Raw genomic sequence first — 11,122 nt, 5'->3', positions numbered from 1 at the left:
AATATTTTTTGGATTTATAGGAACATAGGATTAGCACACTAGATCAGACCTATGGTTCATACAACCCATTACACTTTTGCCAATGGAAATCCCAAGGGATATACTGTGAGAACACATAATCATTCTTCCTAATTTTAAAACAGTAATATTCTTTTGTCTTTTAATCAGAACAATCCCATGGTAACTGTGAGTTTTACACATAGAATGATATAATATTGAGCAATTAGGACACTAAAATCAAGGGACAGGGTTGGGAGATGCTTCTTCCATGCTTCATTCTACCCAGAGGGTCAGGTTGCTTTTTGTCCTTCTCCCAGAGGCTGCCCTCCTAACACCTTCTTTTCTCTCTTCTTTCCTTTGCCACCCCAGACTCTTTGCAGTGGTTAGGGCATCAGAAAACCGCCCACAGGTCCCTTGAGGGATCTAGACTGTGCCTTCTGGAGATGAGTTGGGCTATTCTTCTTTTGGGGAAATTTTTACCTGGATCATACTGATTTTGTGTTATGTGTAAGAATTTCTAGTTATGGCTTTGTAACTATAACAAAAAGGCTTAAAGAATCCTAAGTCCCATTTTCACATTCTCAGCATCAATGACTTGAAAATTGTCTTTACCCTCATTTATTGCATCTTATCATTGGTTTTCCCACTGCCACAATCAGCATCCCATAAGCCAATTATTAATTGATTCTTGATCTTTGGAGCAACTCTAAATGCAAGATAAGGTCACTAATAATGAGTTTCTTAATGAACGATTCTAAATAGAGCTGCTGCTGTTCATGGATACCTACCATAGGACATTATTAATCCATGGCACCCTCAAAACTACTATATGTACATGACCGTGAAAACTATCAAATATATATACATACACATATGTATGTATGTATGTATTACATATATTTACTCATATCTTATAGAAGACTACAAATAAGATTGATTAGTGAGAGATTTTTAAAGAGCTTTGAGTGCTTTCAGAGAAAATCTTCTAATGGAGCCATGATTTAATTGTTGTAAATTATTACTCTACCAGTAAGATAGCAGCCTTGTTTTCTCATCTTTTATAATCCTTGCTCATAGCTCTCCAAAGATCTTCCCAATCTAATGTGATGAAGGCCAGCCTCTCCCTCCACCAACTTCTCTCTCTCTCTTTCTCTCTCTCTCTCTCTCTCTCTCTCTCTCTCTCTCTCTCTCTTTCTCTCTCTCTCTCTCTTTCTCTCTCTCTCTCTCTTTCTCTCTCTCTCTCTCTCTTTCTCTCTCTCTTTCTCTCTCTCTTTCTCTCTCTTCTCTCTTCTCTCTCTCTCTCTCTCTCTCTCTCTCTTTCTCTCTCTCTCTTCTCTCTCTCTCTCCACTTAATATTTTGGGAATGTTCACATGTCAGAAGTTGAGAAAAGAAGGAATTGCTATACCCCTGAGGCTGCAGGGCTAACACAGCTGCCATCAGTTTTTTACTTATTAAAATATGTCACTAAAGAGCCTTAGGGATGGTTTTGGTCATCAGAAATTAAGCTGTTGGTGGTAAAGGAAAGAATTCAAACAGGAGTGTTATGGTGAAATAAGCTTGAAGGGTTTGAATGGCTAAAAATGCACATATATGGAATGAGGAGAACCAAGTTAGAGTGGAATTTAGAAACAGAATTAGGATGAAGAATGGATTAAGTGAAAAACTATGAGTCCAGAGGACTGAAGATGAATCATACCAACCACCTTCTGCCTGAGGTGATGGAGTGAAAATCCAGGATGAAGAATAAATTTTTGGACATGGCCAAAGTGGGGTTTTGTTTTAGTGGATTATATAAATTGGTTGTGAGACTTGTTTTTGCCTTTTACTTTTAAATTGGAAAAAGGACACTGAAAAAAGATAATAATTTCTTGAAAAATATTTAAGAATAAAATTTTTAAAGAGTGAATAGAGTTCTGTGAATGAATGGAAGATATGATACAATGGTGATACTGGAAAGAGAGAATGAAGATAAATCAATGAATGTTTTAGCTGGAAAAACTATGATCTAAGAAAAACCAAGTATGGGAATCACAGTCCTACTTCCTCCATTATTCCAAACATATATATATATATATATATATATATATATATATACACACACATGTATATTGCACACACATATGTCATGAAGAAGAATGGTGAGAGATCAGATCTCATAGCATACCAATCAGCAAATCAGGCATTTTCTTACTTCTTCATACATAGTTTAAGGAAGAGAGTCCCTTGGTGAGTGGGGAGTGTCTAAGTATATAGGCATGTCATTCTTGTTGCTTATTTTTTGGTTGTATTTATTCTCAACAGTATCTTTTGTGCCATATTTTATGTACCAGTCATCATTGGTGATGTAATATATTCCATTTGTGCCCACCATTTGTGTTTATCCTTTGAATTGGCATTTTGATTTTTCTAAGATCTTAGTGTACAGCTTTTTGCAGTCATATAAATCCCTAAGAATATATTGATTTTAAAGGAATGGGTTTTTGCTACAGTGAGTTTAGCATCACTGAAAGAATGGCATACCTTCCTATCACAATCAATCTAATCCTACCCTTACTTAATTTAGAGTCCAGTTAATTGCCCTCCATCGTGTGTGTGTGTGTGTGTGTGTGTGTGTGTGTGTGTGTGTGTAACTAATTCTATGGATTTTTTGTCCAAAGACTAGTCAATGTTTTCCATCCACTATTGTAAAGTACGGGCTAGTTCCCTGAAGGGTTTCAGAGTCAGCCAGAGTCAGGATAAATCAAAGTCCTTGGTCTTTAGGGGGAGAAATGAAGGAGGCAGACAAGATGCCGTGAGGCTTGCCAAAGATGTATCCTGGATTCTGGAGTCTGGAATCACCAACCTCTCTCCTCCTTGTCCTGACGCCAAGTGACTCTGACTTCTCTCCCTCTGCCCCCCAATCCTTGCCTATGATTATCTCACTACCAAACACTCAGCAAGCACCAATGGGGAGGAGAGGCATTATCCAAATATATGCTAATAGAGCCATTGTCTCACATCAAATAGTTAGCCTTAAGTGCTCTCTTGTCTGATTTAGAGTTTCAGCCCTCTACACCCTAATGTTTTTCAGCATGATTGACTGAATATCTTTATCATTGCTATGAGGTTCACTGAGGAAGCTTTGTAATGTAGGTAGCCCAGAAGATAGTAGGAAAATATCATGATTCAACACAACTTTGAGTAATTGTCATTAGTTTTGCTCATGATAACATGGAAGCCTTGGGATTTCTTGGCAATTCAGCACTCTTGTTACTAATAAGGAACAGATTGAACTTGACAGGGCTATAGTAAAGAATAAGAAATGTTAGTTGTTTCCCTATCTATCCATCATCTATAATAGATGCACTATTAATGCTGATACAGTTGTCACTACATCAAATGTACGTCTCTGAAATCTACTCAGTTAGAAGTAGATTCAAAAAGACATAATGAGAAATAATTACTTCTTAGGGCGTGAGTGATGTGCTATGTGATGACAGGGCATTTCTCTAATTTTGTTTTTGTGAACATATTCAAAATCACTTACAAATTCAAAAGAAATAAGAATCCATTCAATTTTCAGATTAATAATGCAGATTCTTAAGAAAGTGAAAAGATCCATCAATTACATTAGTGAGAATTAGCCACTTGAGCTAACGATATTGGCCATCTATTTGGTAATCTCCTTGTAGAAATTATTGGGAAGCTTCAAAATAAATTTTTATACTTTCTTAAAATCCAAACTCCTGGAATTGACCCATTACTCTTTTAGCAAAAGATAAAATTTTATGATTTAAGTCTTTTCACACAAATTCTTAAGAAGCCCCATATAAAGTGATTTTTTAAAAAGTAGATATTTTATTTTTGCTTTTGAATCAATTGATCTTGAAATATTAATTATGAAGTCTTATTGGAATGGAGCTTCTTTATGGCTCTGAAAAGGCTACATATTTAGATTATGCATTTTTCTAAACCTTAACACAAAGATGCTTTCTATGTGCAATGCCTCTCTTCTATTTTATAAGTAAATCAGTACTTAAGCCATGAAAAACACTTAAGGCAAACAGAAAAAACAAAACAGAATCAAATCACTTCCTATAACCTGATCTATTTTATTTGTAAAAAGCATTACAGTCATAGTTATTCTGTGCAAGATTCATTTAACTTGTAAAACATGAGTCCAGTCTCAGATTGTTACAAAGAATTAGACTCAATAAGCCAACGGTCCAATTTCATATTAATTTTCTCACTGTTAGAAAAAAGCAAAAGAAATGAAAGATGACTGATTTAGTCTGATTTTGTATCTATTCTTCATTACTCTTATTTGCAAAGCCCATTTTGTTAGACTAAAATATGTTTAGTATGTGAATATACATACATATAACATATGCTCACAAGAGATTCCAGTCTAAATCAAAGAATGAAAAATGAATAATTATCTTTATTCCAGTTCTTTAATTCTATCGACTCCCAAAGACACACACACACACACATACCACCCCTTCCATGTTATCCATCCAATGAGCTGTAGAATATATATGACATATACAGAATATATGACAAGGTCACTCTCTTCAGAAGCTCAGAATATAAATTTAAACACAGATACATATAGATACAGAAAAAAGAAAAGCCAATAAACACGTTTGATAGAAGGCACACTGTTACAGTATTTACCACTGAATAAATGCTTCCTAATGCCATTTTCTTTCCTCAGGAGTTCCAGCTTAGAATCAACAATCTTTCCTTTGCAAATAGCCAAAGGCATCCAACAATTTAAACTACTCCTTTTTCCAAAATTTCCTCTCTTCTATCTCTTTTTTGAAGAAAATAACAAAAGTTTTAATACTATTCAAGTTCTTTATACATTTATTTGTGACCATGTTATCTGCTCTAGCTTTCTCAGAATAAATATTAATAACTAGCATTTATATATTACTTTAAGTTCCACAAAGCACTTCACATATATTATCTCAAATAAAAGATGTAAAAGGTATGTAAAAACTGCTACAATCAAGTGCCATAGAAGCTATATCATTTCTTGCGCTCAAAACTTATCTAAACATGCCCACAATGTGTTAAACTAAAATGATTCTGAATCTTAGTCCCTAAGGTATTAGAGTAGGAGCCAGCCAAAATATTTGTACATTTGTTTTTGCTATAATTTCAAAGTAAATATTAGATGTAAAGTGATTAAATGGAAATGGGACATTACTCACTGGCAGAGTAAAGGGCCATTATGTGTGAGGAACATGGGTAGTAGGGGTTTGAGCCTATGACATTAGGGAAAGATATCCCAACACCTTTGGGCGTTCCCTAGCATCCTGAAGGATAGATATAGATATCTTTCCTTTGTGGATGTGTGATCATAGAGTAGTTATATTCAGTTATAATTCTGAAACTGACATCAACTTGGCAGGCCCTTTCATCTTTCTCAATTTTACCTTCCCAACCTGTACAATGAAGCCAATGGAACAATATTTATTAGAACATTATAGCAACTTTGATGATTATTATCCCAGCTAATCAACTCAATCAATACTTTCTTATTGTCTAATCATAATAATAACAGTAATAGCTCATACTGATAGATTTCTTTGAAGTTTATAAGGCACTTTTCTCACAACCCTATGAGATAAGTAGAAAATCTTCCAAGATAAACAGACTATACACTTAATAGAGAAAGATAAAAAAGGTAAAAATATCCTTCTTATTGTATAATAACAAAGATGATAAAAGCTAATATATAAAAAGTACGTTAAAGTTTTTGAAGCATTTCACAATTCTATTTCATTTTATCCTCACAACAATTCTGGGAGCTAAGTACTCTTATTGTCCTCATGTTAAATTGAGGCAGAAACAGATGAAGTGATTTGCCCAGATCACACAGCTAATAAGTGTTTGTACTCAAGTCTTCCTGACTCCAGATCTAGTGTGTTACCCAAGACCAAAGTGAAGTATTTGTCATTATACTTCAACAATTTAACTAGAATATTTTCAGAGGAAAGTAGAGAAGATAATTTGAATAAAGTTTTTTAATGATTTAGTTTTTTAACTTTAGACCTCAGTCTTATTAACATAAAGCAAACAGTAGTTGGGGACAGTAGAAAGTTTTTTTTGGATTCAGAAATCTAGTGTTCAAATTCTGCTTCTGATTTTCCTTTCAGCTCTAGAGCAACGAGCCTTAGGAACAGTGAAATAGTTGCTTCTGCCTCATAAACCAGAGATAAGATGAACAGAATCTTTCTTTCAGTATCTGCCTTTATAAAAACAAAAAAAGTAAAACTCTTTTCAAAGAATTAGTTTTAAGGGGCAAAAAATAATAACTGATCCTTATGTTTATGCATGTGTCATTCAGCTATTTATCCAGTAACATTTCATTGCATTTTGATGGTGTATTTAACTCTTCCTTAGTTGAGATCTTAATCTTTCAACTTAGAATGATAAATTGAACCTTACCTATTTGGTTCAAGGGGCATTGCAGAGCTTTGTATGTATTTAGATAGGCAATGGTTTTAAAAACCTTTAAATATTTGGCACTGACATGGCTTACTTCCTTTTACTTTTACTTCCTTTTGGTAAATACACTGTATATATTTATTCTAGCTGTGTGACTGAGAAAATCACTTAATTCCATTTGCTTCAGCATAGGGATAAATGAAGCTTTCTTTAATTGGTTGCATGCCTAGTACTGGAGAACAGCTTCAAAAAGGCCCAGGTCTAGTCCCTTTGGCCATCTTCTACTTGATAGTACCTTCAGTGGATTTTTTGGACTCCTTGCTAATAGCATCTGGTGAGAGGCAATACTATACAAGAAGAAGCCCCACTGAGTTCGTTGTATGGTCCTTGAATATAGTTGTGGGTTCTTTCCTAGTTTCCATATTTGTTCTTTCATTTTTGATGAAAGGAAAATAGGTGCTGGCATCCAAGTTTTTGAAGCCTGCTCAGCACTGGTGTCCCAAGAATAAATGTGACTTTCAGGAGCAACAACCTTCAAAGAATCAACCCAAAGTAGATGAGATGAGGATTTATCTGTCAGTCATGCTTCATCTGGATGCGAACTTCTTAGTACCAATTTTATGTAAGAACTATGTTAAGAGTGAATGTACTCTCCTTAGAAACATATGTAGAATAAGGGAGTGTCCTTGAGGTGTTGGAGTAGGAGCCAGACGAAATATTTGTACGTTTGTTTTTGCTATAATTTCAAAGTAAATATTAGATGTAAAGTGATTAAATGGAAATGGGACATTACTCACTGGCAGAATAAAGGGCCATTGTGTGTGAGGAACATGTAGTAGGCGGTTAAGCCAATGACATTAGGGAAAGATGCCCCATCACCTTTATGGGTTTCCTAGCATCCTGAGGGAAAGATATAGATATCTTTCCTTTAAAGATGTGTGATCATAGGGTATAGAGCATACTCCCTATACTCTCATTGTCAATATCTATAAAGAATATAAAGTTAATAAGAATTCAAATCCAGTCTATTATCACTATAAATACCATATAGAAACTGCTGCCTACCTCAATTATCTGAATTCAGATTTTCTATTCATGTCCAAGTAATAATAGAATCAACATGTTTACTTCTAGTCCTTTTTTATTTGTAAAGTTCCCACAAAATAACGAGCCATTCTGGAAATAAGTAAAATTTGTATATAATTCAAGCTTTTTCTATTTTCTCTATGGGAGTTAGGAAATCATGCTGTTCTTACCTAGAAAAACAATGTAGTCTAACTGTCAAATAGTTCTAGTTAACAAGTTCAGTGGTAAATTATTAACCTAACATACTAGAAAATAAATAAACTCTCCCCCCAAAAAAAATACTTTCTATGTGTCTGAGCAAGTAAGCCAAAGAAATAGTATAGACTATAGATTCAAAGATATACATGAAGTTGGCTTTTCATGGGAGCCTAATGCTGCCCAATCCAAGTATCACATTGATATTGCCAAGACAAAAAAAAAATCAGAGAAGGGTCTCCAACATGCTGGTTATATTCTCTTAGAGAACTTATGAAAGATGCAGACAAGAATTTTGAAAGATAAGAAGGTGTGCAGTTATGAGCCCAACTGGTTGGGCATGCACCCAAATGGATGAGATCATTATAATATAATTTTAAAGTTGGAAGGGACCTCAGGGGCAAATCTAATCTATATAAGTATCTCCTAAGCATTAAATAATGGTCATTAAGTTTGCATGTAGTGGCACAGAAACTTTCTTTCGCATGTCTCCTGTTCATGGAAGGGCAAAGGTAAACAAGTTTGAATTAGTAAAATTTTATTTTCAGTACTGTCTTATATTTTTAAAGATTTTACATTTTTATAATTTTATAACTATATTATTTTTAAAGTTTTTAAATTTAATTTTTTTAACATTCTTTAATGATTTATTTAGGCCTTGAAAGAGAAAATCTTGAATGAGAGATCTTTCCCCTCATCTTTCTATCAAGTAAACAGGTGATATTGTAGATAGAGGGTTGGATTTGGAATTAGAAAGACCTGAGTTCAAATCCTACTTCTGATATTTCTAGTCCTCTGATCTAGGGCAAGTTTTTAGTCTCAGTTTCTTTTTCTGTAAAACAGGAAAAATAATAGCATCTATCTCACAGAGTTGTTGTAAGGATCAAATAAGACAATATATGTAAAGTGTTTTGTAAATCATAAAATACTATGTAAATACAAGTTTTATATAGCAACTAAATGGGGCAGTGGCTAGGGTTCAGGGCCTAGAATTAGAAAGACCTAATAGTCAAAAGTGGTCTCAGACAGCCAGGTAAGTCACCAAACCCCTCTTAGTCTTAGTTTCCTCAATTGTAAAATAGCAAATATTATATCAATTCCCTGGCAGTGTTGATATGACAATCAAATGGAATAATATTTATAAGGTGTCTGGTACCATCTCAGGCACATAGTAGGCACTTAATAAATGCTTGCTCTCCTCTATACCTCACTTTTTATCATAGCCTTTTTAAAATTCCCATCCCTACTTCTGAATTTGAGATTTTGGAATTTTTGCTCTAGCCTCCATTCTTTTGCTTAGCCATTTGGTAAATTTCACTACTCTAAAAAAAAAAAAAACAATCAATGAGGTCCTACATACAGATAATCCACTGAGATATATTCAAACTTTAAATCTCACTTTTCAATGAAATAACTGATTAAATTCTGGAATTTATATTCTTTTCTAAATTCTTTTCCATTCTATTTTTTTCTAAATTATTTCCTGAATGATGTTACAACTAAAAGCTCAAGTTTATACATAAGCAATTCTTCATGGTATCCTATTTTCCCCTTCAAAGAACAGTATGGGATTTTTAATGAGTACTTCCCAACATCAATATTTATCAGATTTTATCAAATTATAATTATTAATTAAACACAAATTACAATAAAAAATCAAATTACAGCATTGTTTTGATCTAAGAGCCATTACTATTCAGCCAAGTATCCATAATCCATATTACACAGCATTTTTTTACTTAGTAGGAACATTTCCAGGATATGTTTTTCTTTTAATCAACGCTAGCCTTTACCACATACACCATTTTTGTCATTAACACCTCTCTTTGGTGTTTGATCTTTGAAAGACCAAGGCTTTTAATCTGAAAGCATCATCATTGTTACAACAACTAGCTTTTATACAATGCTTTAAGGTATGAAAGCACTTTATAAATATTATCTCAATTTTCACAACACCCCTGGGAGGAGAAGGCAATTATTATTCTCATATTATACATGAAGAAACTGAGATTGAGAGAGGTTAAATGACCTGCTCAGGATCAGTGTATTTTAAGTGTCATAGACTGGATCTGAACTCAGTTCTTCCTGACTCCAGATACAGCATTTGATCTACTGTGCCATTTGGCTGCCTCTGATCATCATAATCAATCTCATTAGCAACTGATGTATAAAATTGTCACCTGCAAGTCACAATGGAAGATATAATGGAGCAAAAGTATATTTGGGAGATGACATTTTAAAATGAAAAAATAACTGTAAGACATGATACTATATTGCAAAATATTAGGAATATCTGCCACCTTCCCTGCAACACTACAGGACAATCCCCTTTTAGCCCTGCAGCATCCTGCTCAAAAAATAAGACACAGGAAGAAAGTTCAGTGATAGCTTTATACTATTATCAAAGAGACAGGTTTTCCATTGGCCAAAATATAGCATCAGAGCACATAGGTTTTCCCACTGACAGACATGCACAGACATGGAGTTATTCAATAAACAAGTGGGCTAGATGAGTAGGATTCACTAACCTTGGCTCCTTAGATTCCCTTCTGTACTATCTCAAATTCATTTGTTGCTCAGCTAGAGAATATAGCAGTGTATATTTTGAGAGGTAGACTTAAGAGCAAGATAGGGATGTATGAATAGATAACTGTAAATAATCTAGTTACTTATAATGGAAGGTTTTGATCTATGGTCTAGGTGTAGGAATCAAATAGAACCCTTTATCATTTCAGGTTCTAACTCCTATAACTTGGCAGATAGAAGGCTCAATAAGGCAGAAACTCCTTGCATAGCAAAGAACAAGCCCAGCAGAAATTCTACAGTACCCTAGTAAGGAGTAAACCTAGCATTGATACCACTGCTCCCGGAAGAGAACAATGGAGCAACATGTTCATCAGAGATGTCACATGCATCAAGGAATAGAGCTGCTGAGAACAAAACAGACTATCACAGTAATATCAGAAGGCATCATCTTGTTTCACTGGAGGTGTGGCTAGTCCCTCTTATAAGTATTCCTAAATGTGGGCCCCTTTATTGTCCTTCATGCATGATCCCTATTGCAAGATCACTCTCCCAGTTGATAGTGTTTATTTATGGGAAGAATGTGCCCCATTGGGTCAGGGAGGAGTTCTGTTGAAAAATCTTGTTATTTCGTTTTGGACTAATTATGTCTTCTAGTAAGCTAGAGGGGAATAAAAGCATACACATTAGTAGGGAGGTGCGTAATTGTTTTGAGTATATGTGGGCCTATAGAAAACCTTAAACCTGAGAGAGCTATTTTGAGGCCCCATGTATAAAAGGGAGTGCCATGAATGTTACACTCTATATGAACAGTTTCTTCCTAGAGGAAATAATTCCTCATTGACATATTGTCATACTTTGCGAAGATATTGAAGCTCC

Source organism: Antechinus flavipes, chromosome 4 (assembly GCF_016432865.1).
Source record: "Antechinus flavipes isolate AdamAnt ecotype Samford, QLD, Australia chromosome 4, AdamAnt_v2, whole genome shotgun sequence".
Lineage (NCBI taxonomy): Eukaryota > Metazoa > Chordata > Mammalia > Dasyuromorphia > Dasyuridae > Antechinus > Antechinus flavipes.
The sequence above is the reverse complement of the archived record's forward strand: the minus strand, read 5'-3'. Positions refer to the sequence as shown.